Source organism: Meriones unguiculatus, chromosome 9 (assembly GCF_030254825.1).
Source record: "Meriones unguiculatus strain TT.TT164.6M chromosome 9, Bangor_MerUng_6.1, whole genome shotgun sequence".
Classification (NCBI taxonomy): Eukaryota; Metazoa; Chordata; class Mammalia; order Rodentia; family Muridae; genus Meriones; species Meriones unguiculatus.
The window spans coordinates 120,130,062-120,145,541 of NC_083357.1; the positions used below are offsets into that span (position 1 = coordinate 120,130,062).

General features: G+C 36.6%; 1 protein-coding gene across 3 annotated transcripts in view; it reads right to left on the bottom strand.

The window, feature by feature from the left end:
- The window catches only part of Fgf14 (fibroblast growth factor 14), a 696,687-nt gene that overhangs the window by 282,812 nt on the left and 398,395 nt on the right, over positions 1-15,480 (bottom strand). The window lies entirely within an intron of this gene.

Genomic DNA, 15,480 nt, shown 5'->3' on the forward strand with positions numbered 1-15,480 from the left:
TATTGGACACAAGGAATCTGAAGTCCACAGAAGCTATATACTTGTGGGTACCTGGTAGATCAAGACTGAACTCCAATCCTATTCCTATCTCAGGTATAATCAGGAAATATATCGACTCATTTTTGTATTAGAGTATGTGAGGTTCCCCTCTGTGCGTATTTTATCTCTCCATTGGGGAATGAAACTCAGGGCCTTGACCATGGTAAGTACACACTCTATTGCTGACCCAAGATTCAAGATTCAACACAATACATTTTATCAATTGGTCAAAAATGTTTTTATCATATAGTTTGCTTTATCTATAAGATTCCTTGAGTGACATTTTAGATCAATTAAATATGTTTTTTTTCTGGGAGTCTAGATGAGAAAATAGCACAACATTGATTGTTAAATGTTCATTAGCTATGTCTCTAGCTCTCCAATAGGGCATACAATTTTTTTATGGAAAATTAAATTTAATTTAATTTAGTTTTTTTAAAACTTCATAGCACTTTTAGGATCAGAATGAAAAACAGAAGATTTTGTTAGGGAAAAGAGACATCAGAAGGCATGGTTTATTTGTAGTTTCTTTACATCTGTGTGTTTAAAGTTCTTGAGAAAGCCAGGCACTATGGTACATGCCTGTAATCCCAGCAGTCCGGGAGTCAGAGGCCGGCAAATCTCCATAACTTCAAGTCCAGCTTGGTCTACAAAGCAAGTTCAGGACAAACAAGGCTACACAAAGAAACCTTGTCTCAAACTCCCCCAAATTAATAATAATAATAATAATAATAAATAAAGTTCTTAATAAACCATTTAATCAGCTGGTCTGGTACATAGTGGAAACTGAAAAATACACAGAAATGTTTAAAAAGAAAGTTAGCCGCTTCTTACAGAAGCCATATCCATGGAAACCTTCTGGTGCCTTTAAATAAAATATATTCATTATGCCAGAACAGCATTGTGTACAAAGATAAATATTTTATGAAATAACACAAGTGTTTGTGGTTGTAAAGAAATACCCACTATGTAATGGAAGTCTCAGTGCACTTGCTACCTATACATTAGATACATTTTCTTATACATTTTCTTAAAAGTCTCAATTTTTATTTTTACATGTTAGACTAAAAGATCAATTTCAAGTTCATCTCTACCAGTCATGGAATGCTGCATTACTGATAAACCCAAGTTTTAACTAAGAAATGCTGTATATGTTATTAATCCATTTTAATTTAACATAGTATCTCCTACTCAGACAAATGGTGTCCAAATTTAGACATAGATGATACAGGATCAATCAAGTGGGTCCTTGTCAAATTCTAAAAGTTTTAAAAGAATAATTACATGAAATTTCAATGTCACGTAATGATACTTTTAATATGGAGTACCCTAATATTATATATCCCCGCCATGTTAAGCAAGGCTACCTCATTGCTGTAGATACCTACAGCATCTTTCCTTTTCACTAGATTCTGTAGGGATAGAGTCAGGATTCTGTAGGAATATTAGGATCATATAATTTGAACGCTGTTCAATCAACTGTTCAAGATGGTTTTAGGAATAAGTCTTTCTGATTTATCACATAATCCCATGACAGAGAAAATGGTAAATAATATGCAGTAGACTTCCAATTTTTCTTTGGATTATTCACAAATTCATGGCTATATAACTTCATAATAAATTCCCATAGAATGTGCATCCAGATCCTAGCCAGAAATAACAAATTTCTTGTTGAATTGGATATATAAAAAAAAACTACAACTTCCGGAAGTCAAAGCTGAGAAGCCTATGCATCAGAGACGCAATCCTAATGCACAAGAGTAGCAGCAGAGGTCAAAGGTGAAGAGGAAAACAGTAGAGTAGCTGAGAAAAGCTATAGGGATGATGGCAGATATGTTTTAATGTGTTCTTAGTACCCCTTCTGAATGTCCATGTTTCATGACTGCTGAATCTTTTCCTGGTTCTGCTCAAAATCTTCAACTACAAAATCTAGCTCAATTTGCAGAAAATAATATTGTTTCCAAGAAATAAAGGTGACTATCAACTCCATTCTACCTACGTCGTATTCCAGACTATTTTCCCTTCTCCCTGCTGTGACTGCTGCTTATTCCTCAGCCAGAAGACCTCACTGGCCCTCTTCCCTGTATCTCAAGTATGTTAAACTTCACCTTTGAATAGGTCAACCATTCATGCATAAAGCCCCACTGGGAATGATGACACTTTCACCAAAACAGTATCTAGTCCTTTTCTTCAGAAATTAACCTTTGTTCCTCTCCATTCCTATTACATTTCCAAACTCCAGCACCTTCTTGCTGCCTCTGTTACTGAACTATGTCCTAGTTCCTGTTATAATGCTGCTGCTACTTCAAGATTAAGGAAAATCCACCTTATGATTTTGCCTCTGTAGACAAAGAGGAGGCACAAGGCAGACACATTGTAAATAGTTATGTTGATAGAATTTTTTAAAAAAATGCTCACAGTTGGCTAAGCTTTCTGGCATGCCATGCATATTGAAGCATGTTATGTCTTCTTGGCTTCAAGGATGCTAAGCTTCAGAGAGGCAAATTCATAAAATTTCATAAAATTGTGGGGAGCAGGATCCCAACACAGGGATTTAAAAGCTAGTGGCTTCCAATTCCTTTCTCTTGTTTTCCTGACAGAATAAAAGCCAGCTGAGCACAATGGAAACCTGCTAACATGACCCCAAAACATATTTATGACAGCTGCACCATGAAGCCACATGTGGTCCCTAAGGCCTATCAAGTACAGTGAAGCACCTGGAAACCTGAGCACTTGCTCAGAACTATGAGCCTGAGTTATGGTCAAAACACTTATTCATTAAACATGCTCTTTCAAAAGACAGAGAACTTCAAATTACATCATTGAGTTTTTTAGTCACTTACCCTCTGACCTGATTTAAACAATTGTAGGCAACCAACTAATCAGAAAATAGTACAATGTAGCTATTTCCAAATTTTATCATCTCATAGCATTCAGTATCTCACTAGCTTTTGTATTATATCTAAAGTAAAAGAATAGAAGACAATTACATGTATGAAATAATTATGCCCAAGCAACTCAGCCAACTAACAATCCAATAGCATATTTATTTCCTTCTCAATAGGCACAATTGCCAGAAGATTGTAATTCCTTGTGGATTCTGTTCAATTTCTTAAACCTTTGAGACATGTTAGACACTGTGCCACCTGCACCTCCAATTCATGTTGTTTGTTTGTTTGTTTAGCACTTGTAAAAAAACAAAACCAGGTTCTCAATTGTAAGACTCAATTATAGCACTTGGTCATATAAGAATTATGAACTGACTCAGCCACAGTGTGCACAAAACTGAAGCGATCAGCAGATGCTGCATATCCCTGCCCCTCACCCTTTGAATGCAATGTCCTAGTCTCGCCATGAGTTTGCTGAGGTGCCCAGGCTGTCTCAGTGAACACTATGGAGCATTAGATGCAGCTATGATACTTCATTAATTTAAGTTATTATGCACAGACAGCCTGGAAATTTTTATATTCTCAGGTAAATTTTACTTTTACTAATGGAAGCAAAATTGATAGAGGAAGAAGTTTATATCATTAATATGTAACTAAGAAAGTGAAAATATCCATCACATACTAACCAGATACAGGAAGAAAACTATCCTATACCATGAGGATCTAACATGCCATGTCCAGTCACTGTATCTACATTCCATCCCCTGCCCTGTCTAGGGTTAATCTTAATCCTAACTTCTGAAACCACAGATGAGGTTCACATTTTGTTAACAGACATTGCCTTTTTAAAAAATGTAGGCTTTACCTTCAGGGAATAAAATGTGTTTTCTGATTGCTTTTTTAACTTTCCTATTATAAAGACACAATGATGGAATCTTCATGGGACCATATAACAAGAACCTTCATCTCAGATTAGTCTTAATGACCAGGGATGAACTTCCACCCTGAGCTTAAATCAGGGTCTGTAGATGTGCTTGGTGAGAGTGAGTGAGTGATGCAAGATAACCGAATCAGAGAGAGGTCTAAGGATGTTCCTTTCCTTCCTCTCACTTCCTCTTCTTCTTTTGTCTTCTGTCTTCATCCTGCTCCTTCTTTTCTTCCCCTTTTTCCCACCCTGTCCTTTTCACTTAAAAATATGACTGTCTCTTTGAGCTGAACAAGTGAGCCAAAGAAATACAGGCAGGAAGCTTTCAAGTTTTGGACACAACCTCCCCCACAGAAGGGAGCCAGTAAAGAAACCAAATGAACCCAAACCTAAGATCCAGGTACACATTTCATGTATGTGTGCTAAGTAAATCACAGTCACATGCCAGTCAACTTAGGTTTGTATTTACTCAGCTCACATGCTTATTAAATCCTAAGATCTGTTAAACATTGACTAAGTGGGAACTTCAGAAAAGTAAAACAACTGAATTTCTATTATAAAGGGATTGGAATATAATTTTCCCAACAGAAACAAAAACAGCAGTGAGGTGAAATTTCCACTTGAGTGAAAAAATCAGCCAGGCTAGTTTTTTTTTTTTTTTTCATAATGACTTATGCTTTCTCTGTGTTACTCCTATTTTTACCACTTAAAAAAGAAAGACAAGTAGGATAGAAAAAGTCAGGGTGCTTTTCTATTGTTTTTAAATTGTTCTGTATAATGCATACTATCTGCTATAATTGACACATTTTAATAGAGTTGCATTTCAAAGCATAATTTACTTGCTCGCCCTGCCTTGTTAATGAAGTTTTACACTTACTTATAACCTATGTAGAGTGGAGACATTTGATGTGACATTTTCTTGACATTTTTACTCCCCTATAATCACACACTTTTAATTGTCTCTTCCTCATCTGCATAGGAGAACAGCAGCTTCATCTCAGTTTCTGATTTTAATCATAACACCATGAAGCCAGAAGTGCCATTTTAAGCATCCAGAAAACACCATTATTAAAAATATTGTTGCTAATGCTAATGCTTTTAAAGGCCAAAGTAAATGATAAAAAAACTGAGGCAATTTGTATATGTGGTTAAAATGGGGGGCGGGCAGCTAGCTTTCAAATTAAATGCCAAGTAGGGCTTCTAAGTATTTAAATAAGATGAGTTTAAAACCAGATAGAAGTGGGTTTTCTACGCCTGTAATAATATTTTCGCTAGATATTCATGGAGAATTATGATAATTCTAGTAAATGCCAGTTGTATTTTTATAGTAAGCCCATAAATTAGCTCTCTCATTAGGCCACCAATAAGTAGGACAGTTTCTCTAGTGGAAGAACCAGCAGTCCTGTAAGATGGGTAATCCTATGAAACAAAGGGAGTTAGTATGATGTGAAAAGATAGGAGCTCCACAAGGACCAAATATATCTGGGCACAGGGTGTTTTCTGAGACTGACACTCAACCAAAGACCATGAATGGCTATAACCTAGAACCTCTGCTCGGATGTGGCCCATGGTAGCTCAGTAACCAATTGGTTTCCCATAGTAAGGGGAACAAGGACTATTTCTAACAGGAACTCAATGGCAGTCTCTTTGTCCTCCCCACTTAGGCCACAGAGGAGGACTTTGCAGCCAGTCCTGAAGATACCTGATAAAACAGGGTCAGATGAAAGGGGAGGAGGTCCTCCCCTATCAGTGGACTTGGAAAAGGGCAGGGAGGAGATGAGGGAGGGAGGGTGGGATTGGGAGGGAATGAGGGAACAGGATACAGCTGAGATACAGAGTTAACAAAATGTGACTAATAAGAAAAAAAAAAAGATGGTAATCCATTTTCCCAGGTCTGATTGGCCCACTCTCATTCTGTAACACACCACTCACCATAAAATGATGGAAGCTTTGTTGGTACAATAGCCAGTTTGGGGTAGAAGTGTAGAAAGAGGCAGCATGGCAAAGAGCCAATGGGAAGTCTAGGAGTGAAAGAGAAGCCAAGGGAAAATTCCCAGTCTCTAAACAAAAATCTGTATCTCCTTAAACCCCATTTTCTTCAACACTGAGAAAACAGTACGTCATGGTGGGGTTAGGATTATGACACAGTAGTTTGACCTCCTGACTAAAATATAACCTGGAACAAAGGCCAGCTGTGTGGGCTTTACCATAACAGTTAAGTCTCCAGAGACTGGGTTACTCTTTAGTGTGGTAAAATGAGTACAATAGTTGCATATATTTGTGGGGAGGTAGACCTAAGAAAAGTTAGCTCATATCTATAAAGTTCTTCGGACAATATTAAATATCACATATTTTAGTAAACCAAAAAGTGAAATGAACATTTTTTTGTGGTGATATATTACCCTTTTATTTTTTTCTTAATTCTTTCCACACTGGGGAGAAAGAAATGGATATTTTAGATTCTTTAGCTCATTTAGATTCATTAGCTCATTCTTGTAACAAACTTCAAAGTAAAGCTTTATCATCTTTGTTTTGAAGAGGAGAAATCTGAGTTCAGAACATGTCTGTAACCAGGCACTGTGATCTCCATCCTGGTCTGTACTTTACCCAGCCCTGATGTATTGCTTGTTTGTACTTTTTTTCCATTTCTCAAGCCTTATTTCTAGAAGATAGAATTGGATAATAATAAAAAAATGGAGCTGGAATTAAAAGACTAGGAAACACATGAAGCAGATGGCAATGTATGAATGCTGAATAGTGTAGGACAAACACCCCAGGTCTCTCCATCTGTATCGCCACACTCAATGCTGTGCATTTCATGTTATAACAGAAGAGACAGCTTGGCATGAAACTGATTAGGATAAAAAGAGGGCAAGAATAAAACAATGTGGAATTTCACTTCCCCAACAATACAGACTCATTTTTTATAAGAAAAAAAAAAACTAGAAAAGGCATCATACTTGCAGAGAAAATACCATATTCCAATCTAAGTGGTAAGTCAACACCTAAGATAGGCCAGATGAGAAACAGCTGTCATGGTTAGTCTAAGACAGCTCAATACCCTATAAATTCTCCTTTTATTACCTAGAAGTCAAAACTCAAAGTATTGTCACTACTTTTAATAAATAAATAACAAAAGAAATAATTATCTTAAAGTAAAGCATCTTCTTACTTCTGGCATCCTCTAGTGCAAAACACACCTATTTCATAAGTAGACACATGTGCAACAGTGTATTAATTCAGGAAAATTACAGAAAGATGAGCTAGCTTAATGTCATTATTTAAGCCACCAACCAAAAAGTATAGATTCAGGCCTGGCCAGTATATTTATCCTGACTTATATGAAGTTATGGATTGACTTTGCAATATTATTTATTAGAAAAGATAGTAATGGTGAGTCACAAGGAGCTATTGCTACACAATCATGGGCACCAGTTTTCAGTCCCAGAACCATCATAACAATTCAGATTTATCCCAAATACCTGCACCACCACTGTCATAATCTTTCTTTCTTTCTTTCTTTCTTTCTTTCTTTCTTTCTTTCTTTCTTTCTTTCTTTCCTTCCTTCTTATTCTCCCTCCTCTTCCTCCTCTTTCTCCTCCTCCTCCTCCTCCTGTTCTTTTTCTTCTTTTGATGTAGGGTTTTGCTTCATAGCCCTGAATAGCCCTGGACTTTTTATGTATACCATACTGGCCTAAAACTCACAGAGATCCACATACCTCTGACTCCTGAGTGCTATGATTATAGGCATGAGCCAATATGATTGTCCTTCATGGAATACTAAGTAACTACTACATAAGTAGAAGATTTAGTGTACTGTTTACAGAAGAATAACAAGAAAAAAGTCAACATATATTCAATATAAAGATATCTTAAAGTACATTCAGGGGTCAGTAACTAAAAGCACTTGGAATGCATCAGCTTAGTGGCCTGAATTTTAATCCTCAGAGCCCACACAAAGGCAAGAGGAAACTGACTTCTGACCTCCATATGTGTGTCATGGCATGTGCACATCCCCACACATATTTCATACACAATATAATAACATTTTAAAATTTAAATCCAGCTTACTCGTTATAATAATTTCTCACCTGTAATTTGCAGATTTGTGCTCAAAGCCAAGACTTGCCACTTATTCTAGTTAACTTGGATATATTATCTAGCTTCTCTTTTATTCACGCTTGCAGAAATATTGTCAATCTTTTTGTGACATTGCCGTCAGCACCACAGGTGACACTGAGTGTAACTTAACTGCTGCATAAAAGGTTTGCTAACAGTAGGTGCCTTCTATACTACCCACAAACTTCTCATCTTGCCCAACAAATAGTCTCAAAATAGGCATTGTGATACCTGTCTATAATTCATAGCTAAAATAAATGAAATAATATTATAAGTCACTAATTGTCACAGTTTATCATTGATTAAACATGAAATCACTCTCATCTTTTGAACCATAAACATTAAAATATATAGATAAGTTTAGATTAAAACCCGAAAGTTTAAATTTCTATTTCATATTCATTTTACAACTTGTTAATAAGATGTGGATCTTAGTGAGATTACACTTTCATGAAATTTACTTAAATATAAATGTATCAAATGTATTTTTCCAGGCTCATTCTCAACTGAATTTTTTGAGACTACTTGATGTGATTACTCAGTTTTACATTGTTGTACTGTTATTTCACCAAAGTTTCCCATGTGAATTTTTAAGTCTACTTGGATGATAAATTCCTGAAAAAAAATATGGTCCCTCCATAAGCAGAGGTTTATTTTAGGAGTTTGGATGTTTTCTACAAAATATTTACTTAAAGTGAAAACTAACTTTGCACTGAAGACACATGCTAATCACATCTAAAGAAAAGTAATAATTTGGAGAGAAGAGTTTGTGACTATTATAGTCATGTAGAAAGCATCATAAGATCTAAGCAAGAAAAGTCTAGAGGTAGTCCTAAAATCAAAATGTTTATGTCTCATTTATTTTATGGTTTTAAAACTAAGAAACACAAACACTTATAATACAATAAAATAACCATCACAAAGTCATGATGGACTGACTACAAATATATGACTTTTAGCAAAACAAAAAAATTGTCTCAGAAATTTTTTAAAGGCAACGATTCATTAAAGATGCTATTTTTTCCATTGTATAGTTTTAGCATCTTTGTAAAAAATCAGGTATGCATAGGTATGTGCGTTTATTTCTGGATCTTCAATAGATTCCATTGATCCACTGTTTCTATGCTAGTACCATGCAGTTTTTATTACTGTTGCTCTACAGCACAGCTTGAGATCAGGGGTGGAGATACCTCCATATCTTCTACTGTAGAGGATTGTGGATTGTTTTAGTGATTCTGGGTTTTTTTATTTTATATATGAAGTTCAGAATTTTTCTTTCAAGCTCTGTAAAGAATTGTGTTGGTAATTTGATGGGAATTGTATTGAGTCTGTAGCTTGTTTTTGGTAAAATGGCATTTTTACTATTAATCCCACCAAGCCATGATCATGAAAGATCTGATATCTTCTTCAATTTCTTTCTTCAGAGACTTGAAGTTTTTTTATACAAGTCTTTCACTTACTTGGTTAGCATTATACCAAGATACTTTATGTTTTTTGTGGCTATTGTGAAGGGTATTGTTTCCCTAATGAAAGTACCTCGACCACCTGCTCAGATGCAGCTGATTGGCAGCTCAGTCTCCATGTGGGTCCCATAGCAAAGGGAGCAGGGACTGTCTCTGTCATGAACTCTATTACTTGCTCTTTGATCACTTGCCCCTGGTGATGCAGCCTTTTCAGGCCACGGAAGAAGAGGATCCAGGCAATCTTGATGAGACTTGATAAGCTACGGGCAGATGGCAGGAAATGAGGACTCCCAATTCAGTGGACTAGGGGAAGGGGATAGAGGAGAAAAGGAAAGGAAGGCAGGACTGGGTGGGGTTGAGGGAGGGGGCTTCAATCGGAATATATAATGAATAAATTGTAAAAATCATTTATTTATTTGTTTGTTTGTTATTACAATTTATTCACTTCGTATCCCAGTCCCACCTCTTCTCCCTCTATTCCCCTTCCCTAGTCCACTGACATAGGAGGACCTCTTCCCTTTCTATCTTACCCTATCAGGGCTCATCAGGGCTGGATGCATCATCTTCCTTTGTGGCCTGGCAAGGCTGTACCCCACAGGGGGAGGTGATCAAGAGGCTGGCCACTGAGCTCATGTCAGAGACAGCCTCTGCTTCCCTTACTAGGAAACCCACTTGGACACTGAGCAGCCTATGGGCTTTCTCTGAGCAGGTGGCTAGGTCCTCTCCTTGGTTGGAGTATTGGTCTCTGCAGTCCCCTCTGAGCCCGGGTTTTTTGGCTCTGTTCTCTTTGGGGAGTTCTTGTCCTCTCCAGGTCTTTCTACCTCCATTTACTTCCATAAAGTTTTCAGCACTCTGCCCAAAGTTTGGCTATGAGTCTTAGTATATCCTTCGATACCCAGGTGGGTAGTCTTTCAGAGTCCCTCTGTGGTAGGCTCTTGTCCTGTTTCCTGTTTTCTCTTACTTCCGCTATCTATCCTGTTTGGCCTCTGAGTGAGGATTAAGCCTCTTCCCTAGGGGTCCTCCTAGCAATCTCAAATTCCTGCAACTAAATAAACTGATTGAAGTCTCATATGTTTATATAATTTCTACTTAAAAATAATTACACATATGTGTTTTAATACTTTCTCAGTGTTCACTACGTTATCATGTTAAATAACTTTTAAAAATTAAAAATAAATTAATACACATTAAAATATTAAAATATCCTATCAGCCACGTGTTAAGATAATGATATCCCTAAAATGCAGAGAGGTCACACCATGTCAGTGTCTTGATATATGTCACTGAGTCATCAGCATTAAGCATATTTGACATATATTTCTAATGCATCCTTCATGGTATGAAAATCTACTAGTTGTCTAGTTGTTCTCTGTTGAATAAAAAAGAATCTGTGATTCAAATAAAGAAACCTAAAAATACATTTTTTCTTTGTTTATGACTCTTTTTAGAAACTCCAAATGACATCCTCTATGTTATGTAATAGGGAATTTTTTTTCGCAGTCCCTGATATTCAGTTGATAATAAAATGTACTCAAAATATAAGGTGAATAAGCACAGTGACTTTGATCTTCCCTAGATATTTCAAAGTAGAAAAATAAAATAAAATGAGAATATATTTTGTAGCCTGTATCCATTCTATTCTATCTACTTGGTCTGAAAGGTTCAGAGGACCCTCACATGCAGAGGGATGCTTTGATTTTACAACTCAATTATTAGTAATTGATTTGTGTGAATGATAGATTAAGTCAAGAAAAGTCTATTTGGAAGAGTATGACATTAAACTTGTGTGGAGGAAGACACTCATTTTGATGCTTAATGTTGACTGTCATTTAGGTCTATTATTTGAATACTTACCCGGAGAAAGCACACTAAGAATTCCTATTCCCATCTCTCATTTTTCCATAAATGAATAATGTATTAATTTTTCAGTTGTATTTTCATGGATGCCTCTTATGAAAAACTGAAAGCTGTTTTCTGATCTTCCTGCTGGTCTGACTTACCAACATCTACTAGAGAACTATGATGCAATAATAACAAAATACTTCTTTGTTTCCTGATTGTACAGCAGTCCAGAGCAAGAGTTATTGCCATTTTTATGGAGATTCTAATTCGTTATATTCCTAACTGTGGCCTGCAGAATAGTAGTATTTGCTGAAATGCTTATCCTCCCATAAGGGAAATAAATGTTCTGCGTCATATAGGAAAGGGAACTGAACTGAAGTTAAAGAGATCATTTCATTCATTTTTTTGTTTCTAAGAACATTTAAGATGACAGCTTGGAAGACGTTTTCATAAGGATACATCTAGTTCAGAGCTCAGAAGTAAGTAGAATCTAAGAGATTTAAAATAATGTATCAAATATGAGTCTGCAGTTTGTGGAGTCTTCAATGACTGTCAGACATCCAAGATCTGGGAACTCACCCTCTGAATCCATCTATATCTAAATCTTCTTTAGCTCACTACAATTCAGCTCACTCACCAATACATTTGTTTTGCAGATTCCATGTGGTTTTAGAAATAGCTCATTTTGCCCATCTGGTCTCTTTTCCAACCAGCATATATACACATGTGCACACTTGTGGACACACGTGCATGTGTACATGCTTGCACATACACACACACGACAATCTGTTGTGAAATTCTGTTAGTTTTATTTTCATTATAAAACCTTTATAACTCTCATTATTTCAGTCTCACCATCTTAGTTAGGACATTCTTACCTCTGACTCACATTGACAAGCCTCTAGTTATTGTCTCCACTCCAGCCTATTGCAATCTAATCTTGATAGGTACTTGCTTCCTTTTATGATATAATCCCAATTATATCACCCTTCTACTAAGAATTCTCCAACAGTGTACATCACATCCAGGTTGAAAATCCTCCATTTTTATCATGATTCTGATGGCTTAGTTTTAGCTCTTAGTATTTCAGCTTTAGCATGCTAGGCCCCTTGTGTTCCTCACACACACAACAACTTAATAAGTAGCTCTGCCTCTATTTCTGTGTGTTCTCTCCCAAGATTTCTGCATCCCCTATTTTTTACAGTAAATTTTGGATTTTATTTTTACATTTTTATTTTAATTAGTTAATTTTCTACCACTTTTAGAGAATATAGTTTTTGTGATAGAATGATACCATCTGCTCTTGTGTATCAGTTATCTGGACCCAGAGTAGTGCTTTATATTTGGATGTATCACATTAATCAATGTTTATACAAAATTTAATATTATTTCTTGGGAAGCCCTTTAATTTATTCACATTAGTAGTTTAATGTACAACACATAAACACAGCATATTTCACCAGATTCATTGGTGAAATGATATCTCTCCAAGAAAGCATAAGCTTGATTATGAGAACAGAGCTAAGTTTTGTCATATTCCTAAATCTATTGTCAATTACCTCTAATGTTGAGTGAATAGATCAGATTTATTTTCTTTCCTATCCTAGGAAATAACCATGAATTAACCACACAGAATGCAATCTTTCTTACATAGTTAGCTAGAAGCAGGTATCTCAGAGAAATTAACTTTTTACAGAGTTTAGGAAGGTGAAAAAGTTAAGAGTTATTTGCAAAGATAGATGAACCATGGTGTTAGATAATTGTACCAACAGTGGTAACAAATAGCTATCAATCAAACAAGTGTTACCTGGTGGTAATTAAAACACAACTAAGAACTGCAAAGGTGGTAACCACAGTTAGGAGGACATAAGTAGAGATTAATAATGTGTATCACTAGATGATAGCTGCTGACCAGAATAGTTGACAATAGACTGAAGAAAATGCTGCTACCATGGACATAGCTGAAGCAAAAACTATTTGCTGTTAGCACAATGCAATGCAAAACTGACTTTTAATTCCTATGGAGATAGCTCATACTTAAAAATGGCAACCCATGCGATAAAACATTGCCCTCAAACACCTGGATTTAAAATAGTACATCTGATTCCCTAGTGCCAGGCAGTGTCCAGAAGTTCACCGACTGCTCAAAAAATGTCTTTGAAAAGACTTGCTGATCCTAGACCTTAAACCTCCTAGAGTTATCGTGATTTAGAATCTTTAAAATAACTTCATGAGGCTGGAGAGATGGCTCAGAGGTTAAGAACACTGCCTGTTCTTCCAGAGGTCCTGAGTTCAAGTCCCAACAACCACATGATGGCTCACAACCATTTGTAATGAGATCTTGTGCCCTCTTCTGGCATGCAGGTGCACATGCAGGCAGAACACTGTATGTTTAATAAATAAAATCTTTTAAAAAAAAGTAACTTCATTCACTTATAAAATATTTTTACTTTTTAAAATTTATTTATTTTTTATTAATTACAGTTTATTTATTTTGTATCCCATCTGTAGCCTCTCCCTCATCCCCTCCCAACCCTACTCTCCCTCCATTATCTCCTCTCATGCCCCTCCCCAAGTCCACTGATAGGGGGAGATCCTCCTCCCCTTCTCTCTGACATACCCCTGGTGAAGGACAGCCCCTCGGCTCCTGAGGAGTCCAGTTAGTCCACAGAATCATACACCTGAGGAGAGCTATGGCAATTCCCTGAGAACCACCAATATTAAGAGAGCTCCAGTAGAACACCAGCTTCCTAACCAGAGCTCTTTTTCACCACACCACTTACTGCTCACAGGACCCAGGCGGACACCAGAAACTACCAGCCAATGACAGAGACAACCAGAGGAGTAAAGGCCAACAAAATCAACAAAAGCCAAAGCAATATGGCATCTCCAGCACCCAGGTATCCAAAGGCAAGCAGACCTGCAAACCCTAACAGAACTGAAACATTAGAATATGACCTTAAATCTATGCTTATGAAGTGATAATAAAGGAAACAAATTAAATCCATAAATACAAGAAGATGCCATCAAACAGATTGAGGCCATTAGAGGGGCCTGTAGAGAAGAAATAAATAAATCACTCAAAGAAATAGAGGAAAATACAATCAGGTGAAAGAAATTAATAAAATGGTTCAAGATCTGAAGATGGAAATGGAAACAATAAAGAAAGCATTTATGTATTTCTTTTTTTCTGTTCACCATGAGAATTTTATGATTTCCTTTTTTTACATTATGTCACAGCCACATTTTTGTTGTATTAACATTGTCAGGATTTTTTTTTTTGTATTTCTTATTTTTTACTTTTTGTTGTTGTTTATTATTATTAGTTACATTTTATTAACTCTGTTTCCCAGCTGTATCCCGCTCTCTTATTCCCTCCCAATCTCACCCTCCCTCTCTCAGCTTCTCCCTGCCCCTTTCCAAGTCCACGGATTGGGGAGGACCTCCTCCCCTTTCATCTGGCCCTGTTTTATCAGGTATCTTCAGGGCTGGGTTCAAAGTCCTTCTCTGTGGCCTAGAAGGACTGCTCCTCCCTTGGGGGATAGGGAGGTCAAAGAGCCTGCCATTGAGTTCCTGTCAGAAATAGTCCTTGTTCCCCTTACTATGGGAAACCAATTGATTATTGAGCTACCACGAGCTTCATCTGAGCAAAGGTTCTAGGTTATATCCATTCGTGGTCCTTGGTTGAAGAAACAGTTTCAGAAAAAACCCCAGTGCCCAGATATATTTGGTCCTTGTGGAGCTCCTATCCTTTCCCTGTCATCCTAACTCCCCTTCTGCCGAAGGTTTGGTTATGAGTCTTAGTATCTGTTTTGAAACGCTGCTTGGTAGGGTCTTTCAGATGCCTTCTGCGGTAGACTCCTGTCATATGTCCAATGCACATTTCATTTGTCTTTCTAAGTGAGGATTGATCATCTTACCTCATGTCTGCTTTCTTGTTTATCTTCTTTAGGTGTATAGATTTCATTATGTTTATCATATCTTGTAGGTCTATATAAGCAAGTATATACCATGTTTGTCTTTCTCCTTCTGGGATATTTATGTATTTCTTAACTCTCAAATTTTTTATATATTTTAGGAAGACAATTCATGATTAATTATATATCCAATATATACTTAAGAATGACTTATTTCCACTGATAGGGGAGGACTTCTTTTCCTTCCTTCTGATCCTAGTCAATTAGGTCTCATCAGTAGTGGCTGC